The following is a 25,707-nucleotide window of genomic DNA, read 5'->3' as shown; positions in this document are numbered from 1 at the left end:
TAGAAATAAGGTACCTTGCGAGGGTGAGGACTTGTGGCTCAAGGAGCTTGTACAAATACGAAATGTACCTGGTGTCTGACCCTAAAGACCACACCAGAAAAGTGGTGGTCGTCGAATAGGGTACCTAATGTGGTCCTTCCCAGGCAACCTCTAACATTCGTATTAGACAGGTAGTGATAGTGCAAGTTGGTACAAATGGTGGAGGCACTACCTGCACATCTCTGACCATACACCAGACTCGACACCACTAGAACCCGTGCCACTACGTCTAATACCACTTCCTTGACAATGTATTTATGGACAATCTGGTCCCTTGGGACCACATTGTATTACAACCCACTATTAGAAGAACCTCACTTCTTCATGGTACGGGGTTGGAAAATTCTTGTAAAATTAAATTGATCTAAGGGCAATATAGAAGTTTGCTTTCTATTTTCTATTTTCTACTTGCAATTATCCTTCAAGTTTCTATACGTTCATTTTTGTTCATTAAATATTGATTTAAGTTTCTGAGTTTTCCATCCATATTTCGTTGACGAGTTCTTACCGTCAACAGTTTAGCACCGTCTGTGGGAAGCATAAGTGCCAAGCCACTATTCTTCCATTGATTCCGGTAGGAAAAAAAATGCCAAGACGTTCTAAGCGACAGAGAGAGCCACGAGAGGTGGAGGTCCACCTTGACAGAGATCAGCTGAAAGCCTCAATGAAGAGTCCTCCGCCACCCGAAAATGTGGATGCCCCAAAGGAGCCCGGGGTTCATGAAGATGAAAGGGAGGCCACATCCCCGGCCGTCCCACCTGATGAGAATCGTTCGATGTCAGCAGCTGCCCCTGCGAGAGATGTCGGCGAGTTCCTGCCCCCAAGGACCCCATAGGTGCCGAAATCCGGCTCGAAAGATCCAGGCCCATCGACGTGCAGGCTTGACAAGCAACCCCGAGTCCATTTCGTGAGGTCAAGTTCTAGAGCTCGATTTTACGAAGAGGAGATACGCGAACTGCACCGAAAGAACCAAAGGCTGGAATCCACCTTAGAGAACATGCAAGAGGTGTTGAATGGCCTGCTACAAGGAAAATCAAGTGTGTCCCTTCCTAAATGAAAGGAAAAGGCCCAGAGGGTGGAGAAACCATGGTTCATGTTGATGATGGGAGGAGTCAACTCTCCACCAGTATTACCCCTCGAACAAAGCAACATGAACATCCTAGGAAGGCAAAACAGCCCCAAATGCCAGAGCAGAAGAACAAAGATAACCCCCCTAATGAAGCCAAATTCACCTCTAGAGAGGCGCCACCTGTCCTAAGAGAAAAGCTCAATAGAAGGAGGTCAGAAGTAAGGACAACACCTCATGTGGCCCCTCCGAAGGGTAGAGAAAAGAGAAAGGCCGACCCTACCAAGCTGAGGGACTCCTTAAATATGAGGCGATAGGAGCTAGACATTGAGATGAGGAGCCTTTGGAGCAAGATCGTCACGACGTCTGGGGGCACATTACCGATGAAGAGTTCAACTATGAGTCACCCTTCACGCGAGAAATCCAGTTGGAACGACTCCCGGCTAACTTTAAAGAACCTCATATGACCCCTTATAAGGGAAATACAGACCCTAAATACCATCTAGACATGTTCAATGACCTAATGAAGCTGAGAGGAATTAATAGCAGGGCCAGGTGCCGCTGCTTTGCTGTCACGTTAAGAGGACCTGCTTACAAATGGTTCAAAGGACTTCGACCAGAGTCTATTAGGTCATGGAAATAATTTTCTGACGAGTTCCTCCAACAACATCTTGCCTTACGCGATTATGCCCTACTCGGCACTAGCCTCGCTAATAAAAATCAAGGTGAAGGAGAGAGCTTGAAGAGCTACATCCATAGGTTCAACATGGAGGTGGCTAAAGTGGGAAGCCTAACCAGGGGAGAACACAAGATGGCGATCACGGCCAGAGTGTGCCCAGGCAGTAAGCTTTGGGATAACATGCTCAAAAGTGAGGTCACAGACTTAGACAATTTCTACGAGTGGGCACAAAAGTACATTCGTGTCGAAGACGGTCATGAGAACTTGAAGGCATCACTTGTCAACCACTCAGCCCCTGGAAGTTTGAATGATGAAAAAATGAAAATGGTATACGAAGGCCCAAGAGATGACCACCAGAGGAAGCACAAACACGGAGGTAACCCTAGGCAAACATCTCACACCTTCTAAACTGACCTGATGCATACTAAGGAGCATATCTTCATAACAAACGAGAATCAGGTCCCCTTCAGGAGACCCCCACCAATGAAGAGAGATTAGTCAAAGAGAGACCCTGGAAAGAATTGCTAGTATCATAAAGACATTGGCCACACCACCGCAAAATGCACTCATTTAAAGGTGGAAATAGAGGAAGTCATACGCAGGGGGAAGTTGGGAAGATACATCTGAAGAGAAAATGAAAGACCAAGTGATAGACCACCCTCGCCACGAGTGCGAGATGTGGCCCCAGAAGAGCAAGGAGAGGTGAGAACGGTCTTCGGAGGTGAGCACAGTTACCACCAGCGGGTCATTATGTGGGAATTGAACGTGGCTAGTGTCCTCCTCCGTGAAAATGATTGGTTGATTTTCCAACCAGTTTTGTTTTGATAACTGCTGGTCCGGGATAAATTCCACACCATTATGCATTTTCACCTCCTGGATATACCTCTTTTTGGCTCTGTTGCTAGTGCCCGTAGATGAGATCCTCTGGCAATAGTAGTTATATCTCCTTCTACTATTGGGGGAAGGTAGACTTAATTTTGATTCATCTGATACGCCTGAGTGCTCAGCTGACCTGCCGGAGCTTCTGGAACTGAATGATAATTCTGCCTGGTACACTATTAAAAGCAACTCGATTTCAGGCATACTGGGCTAACGGTCTAGCTCGAATAAGAGTCTCTATTTCATCCTTCAATTGTCAGAAATCATCGGTGTTATGACCGATGTCATTGTGGTATCGGCAGAACTTTGAGGGATATGTCTTGGCCCTTTGATGCCTTAAAGGTTCTGGTTTCTTCCATGGAAGGTGATTAGTGTTTTCCAAGAAGATGTTTTCCCGTGTACCCGTTAGGTTAGTGTAGATGGCATACACGGGCTTGAATTTTTCCCCGGACTTATTCTTCTTCATGTCATTCTGGTTGATCTCACCATTCCCTTTTCTCTTGCTATTTTTCACTTGGTTATTCTGGGTAAGAGGTTGAGCCGTAGCTACAACACCTGTCACCGCTCCAACGGGCTGAATAAGGACCTGGCAGGTTCCTGCGACAGCATATCGCGCCTCTTCCAAGTTTATCTACTCCTGAGCTTCGTCCAAGAACTCATCTACACTTTTAACCCCTTTCCGCTGGAGTTCCTGCCATAGATTGCCTCCCACCAGGATTCCTGTTCTCATCGGCATGAGCTTAGAGCTATCATCAATGTCTCTATCTCGTGCTGCAACATTGGCAAATCTGCTCAGATATGCTTTCAAGGATTCACTAGGTTGTTGTTTTACATTGGCCAATGAGTTGGCCTCCATGCGAGCTACCTTTGAAGCTCAGAATGCTTTCTTGAACTCGGAAGACAAGTTCTTCCAAGAGCTTATTGAATGTCTTTTGTACTTCTTGAACCACTCAATGGTAGGCCCAATCAGAGTCATGGGGAATAGAATACATCTTATGTCAAATTCGACATTATGGGCCATCATCAACGTATTGAAACATCCCGAGGTGGTCGGATGGATCTGTTTTTCCATCAAATGATGGCATGTTCGCCATCTTAAAGCCAATAGGATACGCAACTACTGCAATATTCAGAGCAAAAGGTTTGAGCTCCTCAACAGAGTCACAATCATCTATCCCTTTTCCAGATAAGAGCTTCTTCATCTGCTCCTCCATCAAGGCCAGTCGTTCAAGAGTTAGGTCTTTAGTCTCTAGGTTGGCTGGGGGCTGTTCACCAGCACCCATCCTATTGTATGTGTTTGATGGGTTATTGTCCCTCCAAGTTCGAGCTTGGTTAGGTGAAACATTTCCATTGTCGCGTATGATAGACGAACCTCCCTCATGTCGAGTATAACTCATGTCATCATTGCGAGCTGGATACCTCCTTTATGAATTCAGATGATCACGCAGGTCGAGCTATGGATTGTACTAAGGAATTTGCGCTGAGCTAAGGTGATTTCTCAGGTCACTTCCAAACATACCTCCATGCTCGCTCCCCGTCCAGTAACTTCCATTTTAAAAAATTACAGCCCGCGGCTGAGACCGAGGACTTGGGTTATCAGCACATGTCTGTGGGACGTAAGTGTCTACTTACTGGGGAGGATTTCTCCTACTATTTCCATGAGCTAGAGCATCTCTTTGTGGGTGCGGTGGTGTAGGATGTCTAATCACCGATGGCAGATGTCTTATTGGTCAGGCTATCCTTGTTCCATTTGGACGAACTAAATTAACCTGCCTCGGTTTTACCCCAATGTCTTGAGTTCTCTATGCTTGGGGTTCTGATCACGGCACAAAAGGATTTGTCAGGGGGTTTTGTCTCTTTGACCTTGTCACAGCTCGCCCTGGTGGGTTGTTGTTGGTATTCCTAGGAATTTGTGCGAAAGGCACAGAGCTGGGGGTCGCAGTTCTGACCGACCGACTGATATGTTGATGATGGTTCCTGTATAACTAGTGGGCTGAGAACTTCGCTGATTTAACTCTAAAGGTACATAGCTCGGAGTAGCGTTCCTGAAAAAATGAATGGGTTTGGACTGATTATTCCTGTGGGACTTATGAGACCCACTTTACCTCTTTCCGACATTAGCGCTGGTTGCAAGAAGGGGTAACCGAGCTAGGACCTCTTTGATCTGTCTGTTTTCCCTAGTAGGATGTCTCCTTAATTGGGCATTCTTCATCCCGACAGTTGTTAAATACCCTGGATTAGGATTTGGTGGGAGTGACACTGAACTCCCAGCGTCGTCTTCGCCCACCAGTTGCTTCCAAGGACGTTGCTAAAAATGTGGGTCCTTTTTAGTGGGAATAGTTGTATGATGTGCCTCCTGCCTACCAGGCTGTTCCATTTCCTTGTCATGCAATGATTGAGCAACCACCATGCTGAATGTCAAATGAAACTTGTAAAGCACTAATTTCCTCTCAATGAAATCACCAAACTGTTGACACAATTTTTTGCCAACAGTAGATTTATAAATCTAATAAGGATATTAGTGATTCTTTGTAAACTGTAATGAAATTATAAGAACCCTTTCATACACACACAATTTTAAGTGGTTCAGTGGTTGAAATCCACCTAGTCCACGAGACAATATTATTGCTATTCTTTCACAATTTATGAAGAGTTTCAGTAATACAAAAAGGACAGTCCCCTTCCCTGTCCATTATCCATGAAATTTATATTGGAATTTCCAGGACAGGTTTGGGTAACAAAATGCATAAATATGGTATATTTTTAATACATATTATTCCAATTTATATTGGGATATGATTGCATAATAGAATATCCTCCTGTTATCTCAGATAATAAATGATAAATGTACAATACAGCATGGAAATTAATAAGCGTATAAAGAGCCTCCAAGTCTCTCGGGATCCTTCAGTATGTATTCTGACCAGGTTTCCATGAGCTGAATATATCCATCGAGCTGGTGATCTAACCTTATCAAAACCTTAGTTCGACTTAACTTCGGAACGCCCAAAAGGGGATCTGGCAAATATATATTTCGAATTGGATCGTTATACTAAGAGGCGACCAGATAATAACCTGGATGTCATATTGCTAAGTCCCAACACGAGCTGCTTACATCATTATTATCTTGATGTTCTACTTGGCTGCTTTTCCATATACTCATCAGCTAATTGTACCCCTAGCTGAGTAACTAAAGTCGTGCTAATTTTTAGGGTACAATAATTATTTATGATATGTATTATATATCTTGAATGTTCTTGGATTTTCTAAGTGCAGGTTATCATGATATGTGTAACGTTGTTTGCTAGGTACAATCAAAGTATTTTACTATGATTCGGCTATTGTCTGAGAATTGTATGATATGGTTGGGATTTATCCAATCCCTAATGATTGATAATGATAACTACCTTAGCGCAACCCGTTACTGGGTTTTGTATATTTGTGTGCAAGGCTATTCTTACTAAGAATTTTCGCTTACGTAGTTGTTTCATGTTGTAGGTAAGTGCAAAAGCAAAGTGGAGCAGTGAGCGCCGGAGTCTGTTTGTGGATATGTACATGTGGCCCGACCTGTGGAGGTTTTTGATGGAACACCATTTTGAAAAAAAAACGGTGGGAGCCTGTTATTTCTTTTATGACATTTTTTTTCTTTAAATCTGTAAAAGAGTTGTTGTAATTTCGTTTGCTAAACTAAAAGTGTTCGCAAACGATGTAGCGTCCCAAATTTTCTAATAAGGATTAGGGCCTTGATTAGCGTGCCTAGAGGGTAATAATTGTTTTATTATGTTAATATGTGAATTTGATGAAAATGTGATTAGAAATGCATGTTTAGGTGAATTAAGTATGCATATGGGCCCCATTTGGTTATTAGGGTCATGTTTGTAATTTTATCCCGTTGAGGGCATAAATGTGATAATTATGATATATTTGTGATATATTCGTGTTGGACAATCCGAGATGGTCCTAGGGAACGGTTTAGCTAGATAGTCACAAGTGGGAATAATTAGTGGTTAGAGAAACTTTGGTAACTTGGGTAACCATAAGTAACTCTTGGGCATAAATGGAAGAAAACTATCATTAACAAGAAGAAATAGTGAAAGAATGACGTGAAATGATCAAACAACAAGTGGAAATGATGCGACCGTTTATGGAATAGATGAAAGGACAACATAGTGACTTTGGAGGATCTTCTCATGCGCCAGTGCCAAACTATGGATCACCTTTAGATCAGGCGACACCATCTTATTAGTCATCGCCGCAATCGCAACATCCACACCCCACAGCCAGAGGGTGCACTTATTTTATTCCCACTCTAAGCTCAAATCAGGTTTAACTTTATCTTTTTAGAATCTAAATTCTTGTACTTGTAGATCATATTTATACATAAAATATTACATATATGTGTAAGATAAAATGATTGAATGCAAATTTGCATTAGGGTCTATCACCAACATCGTTGGTAGGAGATACATTCTAGTTACTAGTTGCACAAACATCTGTGCAGAAGACATAGGAGAAAACTACCATGATGCAATTGAGTTTGCTGACCAACCTGATGCTCTAATTGTTAACTCATTCTGTAACACCCCAATTTCTTGAAGCGTTAATTTAACAAGTATCATAATTAATGTTTAAAATAAAAGTACTTTATTATTTATAAAATCGATCATAAACACAACTCAAACTTTTAAAAGAATGAAACTCAAGAGCTTCATAGTTTTCATAAATAAAATAAAATAAACAACTTAAAACCCAATCCATAAAACTAAAATATCATTCCTGATCCCCTATGATCTTTAAATCCTCGACATGTACGCCCTCTACCAAAGCTATCCAACTTATTACCTTTACTTGCAGCACAAAGTACCCATGAGCCAAATCCCAGCAAGAAGAGATGTGTAGGACACAACCCCATAACCTTAACCGGGAATTTAATCAATAACAGTAACAATAATATAACATAAATCATAACTCATGAAAAGACGTAGTACAAGTTGAGTTGGACAAGTATCATATAAGGTAAGCATGCAATTTCAACATATCATAAGCATGCTTTTTTCGTAATGTTGACATGCATTTTAAATGTAAGCATGTCAAATAGTTATCACATACACATACAAAACACATAACCATAAATTCATATAAGCTCATTAAGAATAAACATTCACTAGCACAATCATGCATTAACATAAACATAACACATAAAACAGTTTCTATCATAGAGTACGTCAAGCGTACATACTGCGTACAGGTGTCCACTCTTCTTAACTCAAAAGCATCCGCGATCTACATACCCTAACGCGTCTCTTCAAATATCATCGACGAGCCTAAACATAAGATATAACTTCAAACATTTAAAACCCTCAACTAAACAAAACCATAATTAGACCCACTAATATTATTTTTAAAACTAATTCATCACCATATTATCCTTGAGAAATTCTTGAAATCTCTCTGCATAAAGTCTTAACCATTACAAACTTATATCTAAAAGGTACATAAAATCCTAAAAAAAAAAACACATTTCTGAGCAACTGGCACGGTCGCGTCAGGGCCTGGGCGCAGTCGCACTCACAGAGGGCCAGGCCAAACTAAATAAGTAGCAAGGTCACGCCAGGGCTGAGCGTGGTCGCACTAGGTCCCTGCTTTCAGAGATCACAGTTGTGATTTCTAAACCTGAAAATAAAACCAAAATCGTAAGATCTGACCTTGAACCCCTATCAAATCAGTCCTAACATGTTTCTAACCTCAATAACTGGTATATACTCAATTCTAAACATGAAAAAAGCCTATAGTTTCTATCTAACACAATTAATAACCTAGTTTACTTCAAACCTAAATCTGACAAAACTTTAAGCAGTAAGAGTTTAAATACTTATAGATCAAAATCCAGCCACAAGAACTTAGATCTTTGCCACCTATGAAATTCCTAGCCCTTCAATAGCCTAGATTGGTGATCTCCTTCAAACCTCTAGCCTTCAAACACTCAGATCAAGAACGAAAGATTGTTCTTGGTTTGTCTCCCCTTTAGTCTATCGTAAAAACAAGAGTTTTAAAAGATACAACTTCTAAACATATTTTACTTATTATTTGATTTATTTGATCTATCTTAATTCGTGGAAAAACCAAATTACACTTCTACCCTAAACCTCTAATTTATCCTCAATAATCACTTAAGACCCTTATTGTAATTTCCATAAAAAACTAATAGTTTTAATTGTTCATAATAACGCTTTCTATCATAAAACCCATAATTCTACTTTGGCCCCCAATACACAACTTCTATTACACTTTGGCCCCTAACACTTAAATAAACTACTGTGTGTGGATTGCTTGACAGGGTGCATCAATAAATATACATTATTATTTATGCATATCATAATTCTTATAATTAAACACATAATGTCATACAATTTACCTTAATACCCTTACTAGTAAAAGTGGATATAACACGTTCCCTACTAGTGGGATTTATATGGTTAAACAAGCTATTAGGACTTTGATATGTTGGTCCAAGTCGGTGGTCATCTTCAATGGAGCAACATAAGTAATTACTTTGTTTAAGACTACTAAATTTTTTATATACTTATTCATTTATTAATTATTTCTTATGGGTTTATGAAGAGGATGTGAAAAAAACTGGAAAGCAAGCTGCAAAAGTAGCTTCTCTACCATTATCACCTCGAACACAAAAGCTAGTTCCAAAAGGAGCACCTAAGGCGTCATTGTCACAAGAGGTTAAACAACCATCTCCATTGCCGCCTAAGTTGAGACAAGTATATGAAATCGTCAATGGGTTGCCTAGACATGATTCTGCCGTTGAAGTGTCCATTGACTATGATGTGTTTGGCCATGCTTATGAATACTCTCCTCTATTTTGGGATGACATACTTGCATTTTGTAGAAAGGAGATGATTGGACAATCATGTATTGTCTTCAATATGAGGTATGCTCTATATGAAGTTAATAATATTTATTGTAAGGATTTTGTATCATCAACTATTTAGCTTTCTTTTAACTTTTCTTTTTAATTAATGATATTTTTTGGTAGGATTTTGTACAAGGAAGTGTTGTTAGATGACGAAAAAAGGCGATCGTTGTTGTTTATGAATCCGAACTAGGTTTCTACTTCCGTGACTCCCAGATATTCGTGCTCAGGCTTTATGTGATAGGATGCTATACTGCATGTCTAAAAAGGATGATTGGATAGTTATTCCTTATAACCATGGGTAAGTTTAATTAATATGCTTTTCACTGATACAAAAAAATAGAATCTAAAGTTAAAAACATTGTAATACTTGTTCTTTCAACATGAAGAATATGATGTTATTTTTTATTATATCCCAATTGGCAATATTTTTGTTTTCTCGATCCTCTCAATGCACCATGAGATAGCATGATAGCCATCAAGGAGACCATCAATGATGCATTTGAGATGTATTTTACAGAAATAATTAAAGCACGTAAAAAGATCAACAAACGCCCCACAAGAGTACTGTATCTCCAACCTATGATATGTTTCTATTTGTCTATGGGTTTTTGTATATATAAAATGAATAAGATATTTAATACAAATATGTGTACATATATTACCAATCTTTGTAGTGTCGTACACAATCAAACAATATCAACTGTGGATATTACGTTATGAGGATGATGAAGAATGTACTTATATATATCCTTCATATCAAACCTTTCTTGTTGAAACAGGTAACAAAGAATATACAACTACATAATTTATATATAGTATAATTTTTCTATATGTTATGAATTTATTATTACTAATATAATTCTAATTACAGTTTTGTTTCTTTATTTTTTTAGTTCACCCTAGACAACCCGTATACGATTCAAGAAATTGATGAAGTTCAAGAAGAATGGGCGATGTCATTATTACAATTGGTTAGAGGAAAATGAAAGATGTAGTTATAAGCTAGTTTACACATGTTAATGAGAAATTTAAATTTCTTTTGATTTTTTTTTTACAGTATTTTCTTTTGAAATTTTGGAAATCTTACATATATAAATAATTTTGAACACTCAATGGGATATATTTTTTTAAAACAAAATGAAACACGTAGCTGAATATTTTTTTTTTAAGAAAATTAACTTTTAAGGGCACTCAATGTGTGTCCAAATAATATTGAACACCTGCATGTTTTTGTTATTTTTAAGGACACTCAACAAAATCTGTAAGAACACGCATTGCGCACCCTAAAATAATGTGAGCCCTAAAATAAGGCACTCAATAGGATCTTTTAGGACATGCAGTGCGAGCCCTAAAAATATTCTTTTAGGGCTCGGAACGTGCGCCCTAAACACCTCACTTTTTAAGGCTCTCGAATAGAGGATGCCCTAAAAACTTGTTTAGGGCTTGCAAAGCGAGCCCTAAAGAGCCTTTTCTGTAGTAGTGTAATGTCTTTTTAAGTTAAATTACAATTTTTTTTCTTAACTAAATTCTATGAATTGTAGGATGGAATGGCCGACCAACCCAAGGTAGTAAGCAGAGGACCAATATGTATCGACCTTTCATGGCTTTTAGGTACCTGACTTTCACTATAGTAGAGAGAGACAGAAGCGACGTTTGGTCTTGGACGTATTCTTTGGCACTAGTCTTTCATGACTTAGGAACACCCATAGTGTATAGGCTTATGTTGGCTAGTATTTGTTTACGAGGTTATGCATTTAAATGGGAAACTCTAAGACACCTAAGATCACATATTAGGAAATTGTCAGAGTTCGCGGCTTCAATAGAATTAGAGTTTGGACCAATTCTCTTGAGGTCATGCTGGTATGATGGTTAGGTGAAGGTCTCATTGAGTAGAATGCTCGAGCCACAGATTAGGCCACAACATAGGCCGCAAGCCACAACGAAGGGTATCATGGTGTTGTGGAAGACATCGTGAAGGACTATAAAGAGGATCCTAAGGAAGAAAACGATGGAGACTCCATCATGGAGACACTAGTTTGATATAGCAGCTCGGACACGTAGGTTTTTTTTTTTACATTGTTTTTAAGATAGAAATGCTTAGGGTGCACCAAGGAGGAGACCCTAAACCCATAGTTAGGTTAACTATGTAAATTTCTATCATTTATGAAAAAATTGAGCTAGGCTGATATTTTTAGGGTGTATAGTATAAGACCAACTAAATCAAAGTGTAATTGTGTAATATTGTGAATAAGTGTGTCTGAAGTAACTTGTTGTAGTTGCTATTATTGCTTGAGTTAGTCCTGAAAATACTACCTATTTAATAGGGCTTGTATTCTTCTATAGATTTTATTGGCTCCAATCACTTGAGCAATAGGAATAGCGGGAATTGGAACAAATTGAGAAAATGCGTTGAATAATGGAAGGTCAAGTGGTTCAAACTTAACAAGGTTGAAAAGATTTAAGGCGCGAAAGCTCGCTAAATGTGAATGATCGAAGCACCACTTTAACAGCTTTAGTTAGTACCCGATAATATCTAGAACAACCCTCGTTAACCTGCAGTTTCAAGAACAAGACTAGGAGCAACCACAAGAAATTTGGTAACTAAACACACTAGTCATGGTGCTTGTCACCACTCGTGTGATGCCTTTCTCAGAGGATATTTGGCAAGCAAAATCCTCCAACTTCTGAGGGGACTACTAACCCATTGGTCGCTCAAAAATGAATTAGTATGTTGGAAAATATTTTTGACTTCATCGAAATAACCGAGCAGGAGAAAATGGCATGCGCAATCTATGCTCTGACAAGACGCTAGAATTTGGTGGGATGTGGTAAAGAAAAGTTGTGCATGGTGGAGATGGAAATGGATAGAATTCTTAACTCTGTTCAATTCTAAGTATTATAATAGAGAAATTATCAAACACAAAGTTAGTGAGTTTACTTATCTAAAGCAAGGATCACTTAACGTTGGAGTACGTGAGGAAGTTTATCAGTTAGCTAGATTAGCACCAGATCTAGTAAGTACTTAAGCAATCAAGATATGAAAATTTATGAAAGGACTTAGGGGAGACTGGGAAGACACTGGGAAGACTAGCCCTGAGTCATATGTTGAGGCGATAGAACGAGCTATTCGCCAGGAGTCATGGTGTAGCGTCTGAAATTTTCTAATAAGGCTTAGGGCCTTGATTAGCGTGCCTGGAGGGTAATAATTGACTTATTATGTTAATATGTGAATTTGATCAGTATGTGATTAGAAATGCATGATTAGGTGAATTAAATATGCATGTTGGCCCCATTTGGTTATTGGGGGTATGTTTGTAATTTTAGCTCGTTGAGGGAATAAATGCAATATTTGTGTATATTGTGATCGACACCACGTGTGAGTGGTGATACAATTATGATGCACAATCCGAGACGGTCCTAGGGAGTAGTTTAGCTGGAAACTCACAACGGGGTCAAATACTCGGCTCAGGAGGAGCCTAGGGGTATTTTGGGTATATAATAAGAGTTTGGGAATTATTAAGTATAGGGTAGTAATTTAGTAATGATTTGAGTATGCCGGGATTAACGGGGATTTTTAGGTGTACTCAAGGACTTAACGGGATATGTCAAATGACTAAACTCCCCTTGGTAATATTTGAGGACTTGGGTTAACTTAAGGGGGAAATTTAGTCATATTGGCATATGGATATACTCAGTGGGAGCTGGGGGTTCTAGAGGCACTTAGACAAAAGCAGAGGAAAGGAAAAGGAAAAGAAATTTCTCTCAGCTCTCTCACGTTCATTCGGTTTCTGTCTCCTTCACCATAGTGCTTGTTTGTGAAAGAATTAAGGATAGAAAATCAAGGGATTCTAGGCTGGGATTTGGGAGACTTAGCTAGATGCAAGGGAAATTATTTAACTCAGTTCTTGGTTGAATTCAGCCAAGATGTGTTGTAGTTTGAAAATTGAATTGTGTTTTACTTTGTGGGTTTTGGGATGAATTTTGGGCAAGGTTAAGCTTAGGAATTTGTGGATTTGAGCTTGGAACTGGATTTGAAAGCATCTCAGGGTCGAATTCCTACTTGACGTAAGAATTTCATTGATTTCTGAAGTACATATTCTGGTGTGGTTTAAGTTTTGTGGAGTTTTAAACCACTAGGTGATTTTTGAGTTTGGTTGAGTGTTTGAGTTTGTTGCTAGTATTTTTGAGTTGCTATACTGTTTATTTGACGTTTTAGGTCGAATTGGGACTTGGGTGTACTTTGGTAGTGATTTGGATGAGTTTTGGCTCGAGAAAAATGTGAACAAAAACCTAGTTTTCTGGGTTCGCGTATGAGCGTCGCGGCTCTGTTCTTCCGTGTTGCAGCGCTGGGTTGACTCAGGACAAGGGAGTCCTGCTTGGAACCGTGACCCCTATAGGGCTGTGCCACAGCGCTAGGCCATTTTCAGGATGTGGGATTTTGTGTTTTTAGATTTTTTGCCCAGGAGGTTCGGGGGACGCTTTCGGCACCTTGTGTGGGGAAACGGGAGGTCCTGAGAGTATGTGATTGGTTCCGAGGTACAATTATGAATTGGTTAGTAACGAGAGCGTTACTTGTGTGCTGTGACTAGGTTTTTAGCAAGGCTAGGGTTAGAGGACTGTGCTCGAGATTTTGGTGCTCAAGAAGCTCGGGACACAGGTAAGAAAACTATTGTACCCGTAAAGTAGGGCGTGGCCCTATATTTGTATTGCAGGGCACGACCTTATGTGATTGTGTTGCAGGGCATAGCCCTATTGATTATATTTGTATTTGTTAAATTTATTCTATGTGTTGCATATTTGTAAATGAACGGCAAGGGCCGGAAATGGCAAAGGCCAAGAACGGCAGGAAACTGGGTATGGCAAGGGGTCGGGAACGGCGTTAAGCACGTGGAGTTCAAGGCCGAGTACGGCAAGGGTCGGGAGCGGCGTTAAGCACGCAAAGTGCAAGTCGCTATCGTGAGACCCTTCTCAGATTCTTGAGTCATCCTCAGGGTGTAGACTGCGAACCCAGGGCCTGGTAAAGTGCCTGGGATGGCATGGCCGTTATGTGTTTAGCTTGTTGATTGCTCGTTGTATGCTAATTGATAGTTATGCATATGTTTATTATTTGTGTTGAGTTTTCTTGTTGGGCTTCGGCTCACAGGTGCTCTATGGTGCAGGTAAGGGCAAGGGAAAGATCGACCAACCATGAGTACGGAGAGCATGAAGCAACGTGTACATGTTTGGCTTGCCTGGCTGCCACGGCTAGGGGTATTTTTGGGGGTCGTTATGTGTTAATCAGAGTTTTCTCGTTTAGTCCACCTTAATCATATTTTTGAGTTGTAAATATTTCTAAACAGTATTTTTGGGATCCCAAATGTATAACACTTTATAATTTCAATGAATGAATACATTTTCAAATTATATGATTTTTCTTACTGTTTAGTTACACTTTTAACCTAAAACCTCAATTAGCGAGTTAATTGCACATTTAAAACTCACGTAGTAATGACTCTAAGGAAGTAGAGCGTTATAAGTTGGTATTAGAGCTAGCCAAGGTTTATGGTTCCTGGAGATTGACTGAACATGTACGCTCACTGTCAGTGACAGGCTTGACTCAGGGTTGGTTGGTAAAGATTGAATTATATGCTTGAATATGTGCTTGAGTGCCCTGTTTGCTTGATTATTTTATATAGAGCATGATGAATGTGCTAACATATGCATGATGCCAGGGCATGGCCCTTTGAGTGTTGTATGTTATTTGTGTTATGTGGACTACTTTTTATGGTTGGTTGATGTGAATTGGGATGTTGTTTTTTATGTTGTTATCATGCCTGATGAGCGGCGTCGTTGATTATAGGCATATTGTTGAGATGCCTCGTAAATAAGCCAGACTCCGCGGCAGTAGGGTCGAGGATGACAACCAGGGTCAGGACCCTCCACCTTCCACATAGAATTGTCAACAGATGTTTGTCGACATGGAAGCTAGACTGCACCGAATAGAAGAAAAGCTTTGACAACTGAGGTAACATGGTCTCCCCAGGGCACTGCGTTGCAGGTTCAGCAGGCTGTGGTGCTAGTGCCAGTTCAACTTGTTATGGAGAATAGGTGGGAACCTTTGTATGAGAGGTTCAAGAAACAACATCCTCCCACCTTCGAGGGTGGACCAGACCCACTGCGGGCAGAGTAGTGGATGAATATGATTTCTTCCATCCTGGATTTCATGAGGGTGGAAGGGAATTAGAAGGTAGCTTGCGCCAGCTACATGTTCAGAGAGGATGCTTGCATCTGATGGGATGTAGTGATGCAGAGAAGAAATGTTGTAGTTATGACCTAGGAAGAGTTCAGAAACTTCTTTAATGAGAAGTATTACAGTGTTGCAGTCCGAGCTACAAAGGTTGACGAGTTTACCAACCTGACTCAAAACCGGATGACAATTACTGAGTAAACCTTGAGATTTTACTGGGTGGCAAAGTTCGCACTGGATTTGGTGTCGAATGATGCGGCATGAAGGGATCGGTTTGTACAGGGATTGAATGCCATAATCGCCCGTGATGTTAAGATAACTTTGGATCTAGGGATTACTACATATGCTCAGGTAGTGGACAAGGCCCTTACAGCTGAGGGGGCCGAGGATCAGATTTGGAGAAAGGCGCTGCTAGGCGCGATGCTAAGAGGACAGTGACTCCTTTTACTGGATCTAAACGGGGTAGTGGCCCTAGTGAGTAGAAGAGAAAGGCCCCAGATTCTTTTGTTCCTGCTAGCTCGAATAGGAGGGCACGGGGTGCTTTTAGTGGCTGTCTGGGCGGGGGTGACAACTGGAGGAGTTTCCCAGTATGTCCTCGGTGCAGACGACGACATCGGGGAGAGTGCAGGATCAGGGTCTGCTTTATTTTTGGGAGTGTCAACCATTTGATGAAGGACTACCCACAAGCCAGGAAAGAGGAGTTGAAGTAGAGCGACAGTCTCGCTCCTGCCAGAGTATTCATCTTAACCCAGACTGAGGCTGAGGTTAGTCCCTCGTTCGTGACAGGTCAGATTTCTAGTGTTGGTTCTTAGTTTACTGTATTGATTGACTCGGGAGCTACTCATTCATTTGTGTCTGCTAGACTGATAGATCAGCTATGTAGGCCTAGTGATTTGTATGCTAGGGGATTTCAGACTTTGTTGTCGACTAGGTAATTGGTAGTCTCTAGGAGATGGATTAGAGCATTGCCAGTACAGATAGACGGTAGAGAGTTGTATGTGGATATGTTCAAGTTAGCGATGGATGACTTCGATATGATTCTAGGGATGCATTGGTTATCGAAGTATGAGGCGACGATTGATTGCAAGCGTCGGATGGTGACTTTTGAACCAGAAGGGGCGGTACCCTCTGTATTTGTGGGGACAGTTAGTGGATTGCGGGTACCTATGATTTCAGCACTGAAGGCTAGAGACCCGATGCAAGATGGTTGCATAGGATTCCTAGCGAATATTGTGGATACCTCTAAGGTTCTGTCGGCTAGACCGAGTAAGACAAGATTGGTATGTGAGTTTCCAGATTTATTTCCAGTAGATTTGCTAGGGTTGCCGCCATAGCGGGAGATCAAGTTTGTTATAGAATTGGTGTCAGGGGCAGATCCAGTATCTAGGACAACTTATAGAATGGCTCCGACAGAGTTGAAGGAATTGAAGATTCAATTGCAGGAAATACTAGATTTGGGGTTCATCAGATCGAGTTTCTCGCCATGGGTTGCTCTAGTGTTGTTCATCAAGAAGAATGATGGATCTCTTAGGATGTGTATTGACTACAGGGAGCTGAATAAGTTGACCATTAAGAACAAGTACCCACTACCTAGGATCGATGACTTTTTTGATTAGCTATGGGGGAAGAAAGTGTTCTCTAAGATTGACCTTCGTTCAGGTTATCACCAGTTAAGGATTAGAGAGAAGGACATACCAAAGACCGCCTTTTGCACGAGATATGGACACAATGAATTCCTTGTTATGTCCTTTGGATTAACAAATGCCCAGCAAGTTTTATGGACATGATGAATAAGCTCTTCAAGGACTATTTGGACAAGTTCGTAATTGTGTTCATTGATTACATATTGGTATACTTACAGTCAGAGACAGAGCATGAACAACATTTACGCCTGGTGTTACAGTGGTTGAGAGAGCATAGGTTATATGCTACCACAAGTCACGTTTCTGGGGCATATTGTCAATAAGGAGGGGATTCTAGTTGACCCAAGTAAGATTGAGGCAGTGAGGGATTGTCCTAGACCGAGTAGTGTACCGGATGTTAGGAGCTTCCTGGGTTTGGCAGGTTATTATCGACGTTTCATTGAGGGGTTCTCCAGGATAGCCACACCGTTGACTGAATTGACGAGAAAGAAGACTAAGTACGTGTGGACAGACATGTGTGAGAACAGTTTCAAGGAATTGACACGGCGACTGATCACCGCTCCAGTGTTGAGTCTATCGTCAGACAATGAGAAGTTTGTGGTTTATTGTGATTCTTCTAGACAGGGTTTAGGGTGTGTACTGATGCAAGCCATAAAAGTGATAGCCTACGCGTCGAGACAGCTGAAGGAGTATGAGCAGAAATATCCCACACATGATCTATAATTGGCAGCGGTGGTATTTGCACTTCAGGTTTGGAAATATTATTTATATGGCGAGAAGTGTTAAATACACATTGACCATAAGAGTTTGAAGTACTTCTTTACTCAGAAGGATCTAAATATGCGCCGAAGATGATGGTTAGAATTGGTAAAGGATTATGATTGTGATAACCTATACCATCCCGGGAAGGCTAATGTAGTGGCTGATGCATTGAGTCAGAAGGGCCAAGGACAATTGTTCAGTTCGAGGAAAATATCTGATAAGTTAGCTGAGGAGATGAGTAGAGCAGGTATAGATTTGGTGGTTGGTCGGCTAGCCAACACTCCTCAGTCTACGCCCCTTGAGAGGATCAAGGAAGTGCAAGGGGAGGATCTCCAGTTGAGAGGGCACGGAGAGAGTGTCTTAGTCAGAGCAGCTAAGGACTTCTCTATTTCGGCGATGGAAATATTGGAGTACAAGGGTCGGATTTGTGTTCCGATGGATTCTGATATTCGGCGAGAGATAGTAGAAGAATCTCTTACCACTCCCTATTCTTTACATCCAGGTACAACGAAGATGTACCAAGATTTGAGAACCTTGTATTGATAGTCGGGAATGAAGAAGGATGTGGTGGACTATGTGGTTAAGTGCTTAACTTGTCAGCAGGTAAAGGATGAACATCAAAAGCCAGCAGGGTTATTCAAGCCTCTAGGGATTCCAGAGTGGAAGTGGGAGGATATCACCATGGACTTCGTGGTTGGTTTGCCAAAGACCGTGGGACAATATGATTCAGTGTGGGTGATTGTGGATAGGTATACCAAGTCCGCCCACTTCTTGCCTGTTAGGACGACTTATACCGTGGAGCAGTATGTAGAATTGTATGCAAAGGAAATTTTTTGACTTCATGGGGCTCCAAGGATGATAGTATCCGACAGGGACCCCACCTTTACCTCCAAGTTTTGGGAGAGCCTATAGAAGGCTACGGGCACGCGGTTGTTGTTTAGTACCACTTATCATCCTCAGATAGATGGACAGTCTGAGAGGACAATTCAGATACTAGAGGATATGCTACGAGCATGTGTGCTAGATTTTGGGGGATCTTGGAGTAAGTATCTCCCATTCATTGAGTTTACATACAACAACAGATATCAGGCGACTATCAGAGTGGCTCTATATGAGATGTTATATGGGAGGAAGTGTAGATCACCTATCCATTGGGATGAGACAGGTGAGAGAAGGTACTTAGGTCCTGAGATGGTTCAGAGGACCAATGAGGCGATTGAAAAGATTAGAGCTCGAATGCTCACCTCCTAGAGTCGCCAGAAGAGTTACTAGGATTTGAAATGCATGAGCGTAGAATTTCAAGTCGGTGACCATGCGTTTCTCAGAGTTTCTCCTTGAAGAGGAGTGAAACAGTTTGGTGTTCTGGGCAAGCTGAGACCTAGGTTTGTTGGCCCCTTTGAGATTCTAGAACGGGTTGGAGAGGTAGCTTATAGATTGGCGATGCCTCAAGCCTTATCAGGGGTTCATGATGTGTTTCACGTGTCCATGCTCTAGAAGTATGTGTCAGATTCTACACACGTGTTGAGTTACGAGAACTTGGAGCTAGATCAAGATTTATCATATGAGGAGAAGTCGGTTCAGATTCTTGACCAAAAGGATATAGTCTTGCAGAGCAAGACCATCGCCTTAGTAAAAGAGCTGTGGAGAAACAGCAAGGTGGAGGATGCGACATGGGAACTTGAATCAGATATGCGGGAGTGGTATCCCGAGTTATTCAGGTAATTTCGAGGATGAAATTTCTGTAAGGAGGGGATAGTTGTAGTGTCCCAAATTTTCTAATAAGGCTTAGGGCCTTAATTAACTTGCCTGGAGGGAAATATTTGATTTATTATGTTAATATGTGAATTTGATAAGTATGTGATTAGAAATGCATGTTTAGGTGAATTAAATATGCATGTGGACCCCATTTGTTATTAGGGGCATGCTTGTAATTTTAGCCCGTTGAGGGCATAAATGCAATTTTTGTGTATATTGTGATTGACACCACGTGTGAGCAGTGATATAATTGTGATGCACGATCCAAGATAGTCCTAGGGAGCAGTATAGCTGGAAAGTCACAATGGGGTCACATACCCAGCTCGGGAGGAGCCTAGGGGTATTTGGGGTATATAATATCAGTTTGGGATTTATTAAGTATCGAGTAGTAATTTAGTAATGATTTGAGTATGCCGAGATTAACGAGGATTTTTAGGTGTACTCGAGGACTTAGCGGGATATGTCAAATGACTAAACTACCCTTGGTGATATTTTAAGACTTAGGTTAACTTAAGGGGGCAATTAAGTCATTATGGCAAGTGGATATACTCATTGGGAGCTGGGGGTTCTAGAGGCATTTAGACAAAAGTAGAGGAAAGGAAAAGGAAAATAAATTTCTCTCAGCGCTCTCACTTCCATTCGGGTTCTCTCTCCTTCTCCATAGTGCTTGTTTGTGAAATAATTAAGGCCAGAAATTCAAGGGATTCTAGGCTGGGATTTGGGAGACTTAGCTAGGTGCAAGGGTAAGTATTTAACTCAGTTCTTTGTTGAATTCAGGCAAGAAGTGTTGTGGTTTGAAAATTGAATTGTGTTTTTCTTTGTGAATTTTGGGATGAAGTTTTGGCAAGGTTAAGCTTATGAATTTGTGGATTTGAGCTTGGAACTGGATTTGAAAGCATCTCAGGGTCAAATTCCTACATGACGTAATAATTTCATTGATTTCTGAAGTAAATATTCTAGTGTGGTTTAAGTTTTGTGGAGTTTTAAACCACTAGGTGATTTTTGAGTTTGGTTGAGTGTTTGAGTTTGTTGCTGGTATTTTTGAGTAGCTATACTGTTTATTTGAAGTTTTATGTCGAATTGGGACTTGGGTGTACTTTGGTAGTGATTTGGATGAGTTTTGGCTCGGGAAAAATGTGAGGAAAAACCTAGTTCTTTGCGTTCGCGTATGAGCGTCGCGGCTCTAGTCTTCCATGCCACAGCGCTAGGTTGAATCAGGACAGGGGAGCCCTGGTAGGCGCCGCGGCCCCTATAGGTCTGTGCTGCAGTGCTAGGCCATTTTCAGGATGTGGGATTTCGTGTTTTTAGGGTTTTGGCTCAGGGGGCTCGGGGGACGCTTTCACCACCTTGTGTGGGGAAACGGGAGGTCTCGAGAGCACGGGATTGGTTCTGGGGTACAATTATGAATTGGTTAGTAAGGAGAGCGTGTAACGACCCAAAATCGCTAATAAGGCTTAAGGGCCTTGATTAGTGTGCCTGGAGGGCATAATGGAATTTATGTGTGATTTTTATGAGTAAAATGCATGATTATGATTTAAAGCATGTTATATGACTATTTGACTAATTGAGATGCATGACTATGTGTATTAGTATGCATGTAGGCCCTGATTGTGATAGAAGGACATAATTGTAATTTTGGCCATTTTGGGCATAACTGTATTGATATAAGATGATTGACGAGACCACATTGTTATGTGGATGTATCTGTGATTTGTGACTCGAGACGATCCTAGAGAGCAGACTAGCGGAAAGTCAAGGCGGGGATATATACCCGGCTCGGAGCGAGCCTGGGGGTATAAATAGGAATTTAATAAGTATATTGGGGTCTATTTTGATATCGAGGAATATTAGCGGTGATTAATCAGGTATTGGGAGGCAACGGGAAAATATTAGAGACACTTGAGGAATTAGCGTGAATTGGGTAAAATGACTAAGATGGCCCTACTTGGACAAATGGGTTTAGAATTAATAGGGAGGGCATTTTGGTCAATTGACTTCTTAGAGATTAGTATATTGGGGCTTTATATACTTAGTGGGATTTGTAGAGAGAGTGTGATGGCTGTGGAAAAAAAAAAGGAAGAAAAGATAAGAGAGAAAACAGAGGGTTTTCCTAAAAGGGGCGGTTTGAGGATTCTAGCACCATTCCTCTTCAAATTTCTTGGAGCAAAGCTCAGAGGAGAGCTAGGATAGGCTGAGCATCAAGGATCCTAAGTTGGACTTGAAGATTTGGCAAGGGATTAGCAATAACACATCAAAATTGAGGTAAGTTTTTGGAAGTTTCAGTTTTAGGGTTTGACTGGTTTGAGCTGTGTATCTAAGCTGAATTGATGGGGATTTTAGGGGAATTCAGGCCAAGATTGAGAAGGAGCAAGCTAAGGAGGTATAGGAATTGAATCAAAGTCGAAATTGCATCAACGGTATGAATTCTAAGCCTTTAACTTTGATGTTTGACTGAATTTCTAGGTTTAGGGTTAATCATGGTGAATCTTGAGATTTGGGATGCATGAGCTTGGGTTTTGAGATTTGGGGATGCTTGGGATGAGTGGAGAGTGTTTATAAGCTTGATTTTGAGTTTGGTAAAGATTTGGGGAAGTTTGGGTTGAGATTGGCTCAAAGAAATCGCAAAAAAAGAAAACTGGTGTTGCCTACCTGCAACTAGCGCTACAACGCTAGTCTTTGGGCGTTGTAGCGCTAGGCCCTATTTCTGGGGGGATTCCGGTTCTGCTTGTAGCGCTATAGCGCCCTCCTGAGAGCGCTGTAGCGCTACCCTGTTCCCAGAAAGGGGTTTTTGGGCTATTTTTGAGGGATTTTGACCTAGGGTTCGGGGTTCGATTCCACTACCTTGTTTTGTGGATCAAGGTCTTCCCGGGGGGTTCAGGATTGGTCCCGAGGCTAAGTTTTCGGACTTGAGGTTTGGTGATGACTTTGACCTATGGTTGTGTTTAGGTGTGCGCTAGGGCTCGAGTGGGATCGTGCTCAAGGAGTCAAGTGTTCAAAGCTATCAATTTGACAGGTAAGAAAACTATAGCACCCGTAAGACAGGGCATGGGCCCATGGTGTGATTGCAGGGCACGACCCTATATTGCATGCTAAGATGATTGCAGGGCACGACCCTATATTGCATTACGTGTTAGGGTGCATACTTTATTGAATTGATATATGTTTGAATATTATTTGAGTTAGACTATTTGTGATTATAGTAGAATGAAACGGCAAGGAGCCGAGAACGACAATGGAGCCGAGAACGGCGAAAGGCCGAGAACGGCAGTGGGGCCGAAAGCAACACCAAGCACGTGAAGTGCTTGTAGTCAGGGTGGGACCCTAATGGATACATGTGATATCGTTACGGTGAGGACCGAGGCCCCAGGCTCTGGTACTGCCTCTGGGAAGGCATGGCCGTTTTTGTTTAGTTTGATGGAATACTTGTTTATCTGTGGATAATCTGATATGTTAACTATATAATTCGCATATGTAATATACTGTATGAGTTTTCTTGCTGGGCTTTGGCTCACGGGTGCTTTATGTTGCAGGTAAGGGCAAAGATTGAGTCAACCAGCCATGAGTACGGAGAGCGTGAAGCGACGCATACATGTTTGGCCTGCCTGACTGCTTTGGTTGGGGGTTTATTCGAGAAATGGCTGTAATAATCTGTGATTTTTATAATTAATCAACTGTAAACTTATTTTAAGTTGTAAATAGTTTTCAAACCTTATTTTGGGATCCCAAAGGTTAAATACTAGAAGTTTTCAATGAAACAACATATTTTTAAAGATTACAGCCTTCACTTTTACTTAGTCACACTTTTGTTTTAAAAACCTCGGTTAGCGAGTTCTTTGCATGAAGTTTCTATTAAAACTCACTTAGTAACGGCTCTAAGGTAGTAGGGCGTTACAGAGCGTTACTTGCGTGTTGTGACTAGTTTTTCAGCAAGGCTCGAGTTAGAGGGCTGTGCTCGGGATTTCGGTGCTCAAGAAGCTCGGATACAGGTAAGAAAACTTTTTGTAACAACCCAAAATTACTGATAAGGCTTAAGGGCCTTGATTAGTGTTCCTGGAGGGCGCAATTGGAAGCTATGTGAATTAATGGTGAAAATACATGATTATGTGAAAAAACATGCTTATATGATTATTTGGATAAATGTGATGCATGACTATGTGTATTAGTATGCATGTAGGCCTTGATTATGTTATAAGGGTATATTTTGTTATTTTGGCCCGTTGAGGGTATAAATGTAAATATTTGTGATAAAATGTTGAGACCACATTATTATGTGGATATATTTGTAGCTTATGACTCGAGGCGATCCTAGTGAGCGGTTTAGCAGAAAAGGCACGACGAGGATTTATAACCGGCTCGTGGGATTCTGGGGGTATTTCTGGGAATTTGAGAGGTATATTGGAGATTATTTGATACTAAGGAAAATAATTGATGATATGTTAGGTGTTGGGATGTAAGTGGTAATTATTAGGGACACTCGAGGAATTAGCGGGAATTGGGAGCAAATGACTAAAATGCCCTTGGTATGCTTTAAGGCTTAGGATTAAATGGGAGGGTAAAATGGTCATTTGATTGAAAAAATATAAGTGTTATATTGCTTTTTAGTTTTAGTGGAGGCTGTAGAAAGTTTCAGAAGTTAAAGAAAAGAGAAGGAAAGAAAGAAGAAAAATAGGGACTCTTTCTTCTCCATTCAGTTTGCTCTACTCCTCACCATTCTTTGTGAGTTTCGGGGCTAGAATCTCAGAGTAAGCTCAAGCTGGAACTTAGGGCTAAAGACCTTGGTGAAGCTAAAAGAGTTAGCAGGGATTAGCTACTCAATTGAGGTAAGTTTTAAGATTTCTGAGTTTTATTGAGGTGATTTCTAAGCTTGAGTTTTGGATGGAATTAAGTGAAATAAGCTTGAGGAGTTGAAGGGCTTGAGGCTGGAAGGATACTAGAGATAACCCAAGGTCGAAATTCTCCATAGAATGTAACAAATGCTGGCTTTGAAGTTCTAAGTTTCTGAATTTCTTGTTGAATTCTTGAGTTCAATGTTTGTTTTCTTAGTTTGATGATGCATGTGGTTAAGTCTTGTGTTATTGGGTTGTGTGGGGAGAGAGATAGGTGATTGTAGACTCAATTTGGTGTGTAGTTGAGGTTTGAAAGGGTTTCAAGGGGTTTTGGTTCGAGGAAAATCAATGGAAGAAAAATAGGGTGTTGCTGGTCTGTGACTAGCGCTGTAGCGCTAGCCTTTGGGCACTACAGCGCTAGGCTTGGGTTTCCTAGCGCTTTTGGTTCTGGTTTTAGCGCCATAGCACCCTCTTTGTAGCGTTGTAGAGCTACCCTGTTTCTAGAAGATGGTTTTTGGGTTATTCTTAGGGTTTTTGCCCGGGGGCTCGGGGTTTGATTCCACCGCCCCGTTTGGAGGAATTAGGGCTTCCCGTGGGCTCGGGATTGGTCCCAAGGTTAGGTTTTGAAATTGATGTTTAGTGATGATTCTAAGTTGTGGCTGTGACTAGGTGTATGCTAGGGCTCGGACAGGATCATGCTTGAGGGTTGAATAAAGCTAGCAGAATCAAAGGTAAGAAACTGTACCTGGTTATGTGTTAGTGATGGGAATCAAAGGTAAGAAACTGTACTCGATAAGGGCAAGGGAAAGGTCGACCAGCCATGAGTCCAAAGAGCATGAAGCAACGTGTACATGTTTGGCCTGCCTGGCTGCCATGGCCAGGGGTATTTTTGGGGGTCATTATG

The sequence above is a fragment of the Humulus lupulus genome, chromosome 5 (assembly GCF_963169125.1).
Source record: "Humulus lupulus chromosome 5, drHumLupu1.1, whole genome shotgun sequence".
Classification (NCBI taxonomy): Eukaryota; Viridiplantae; Streptophyta; class Magnoliopsida; order Rosales; family Cannabaceae; genus Humulus; species Humulus lupulus.
Note: the sequence above shows the minus strand (reverse complement) of the source record.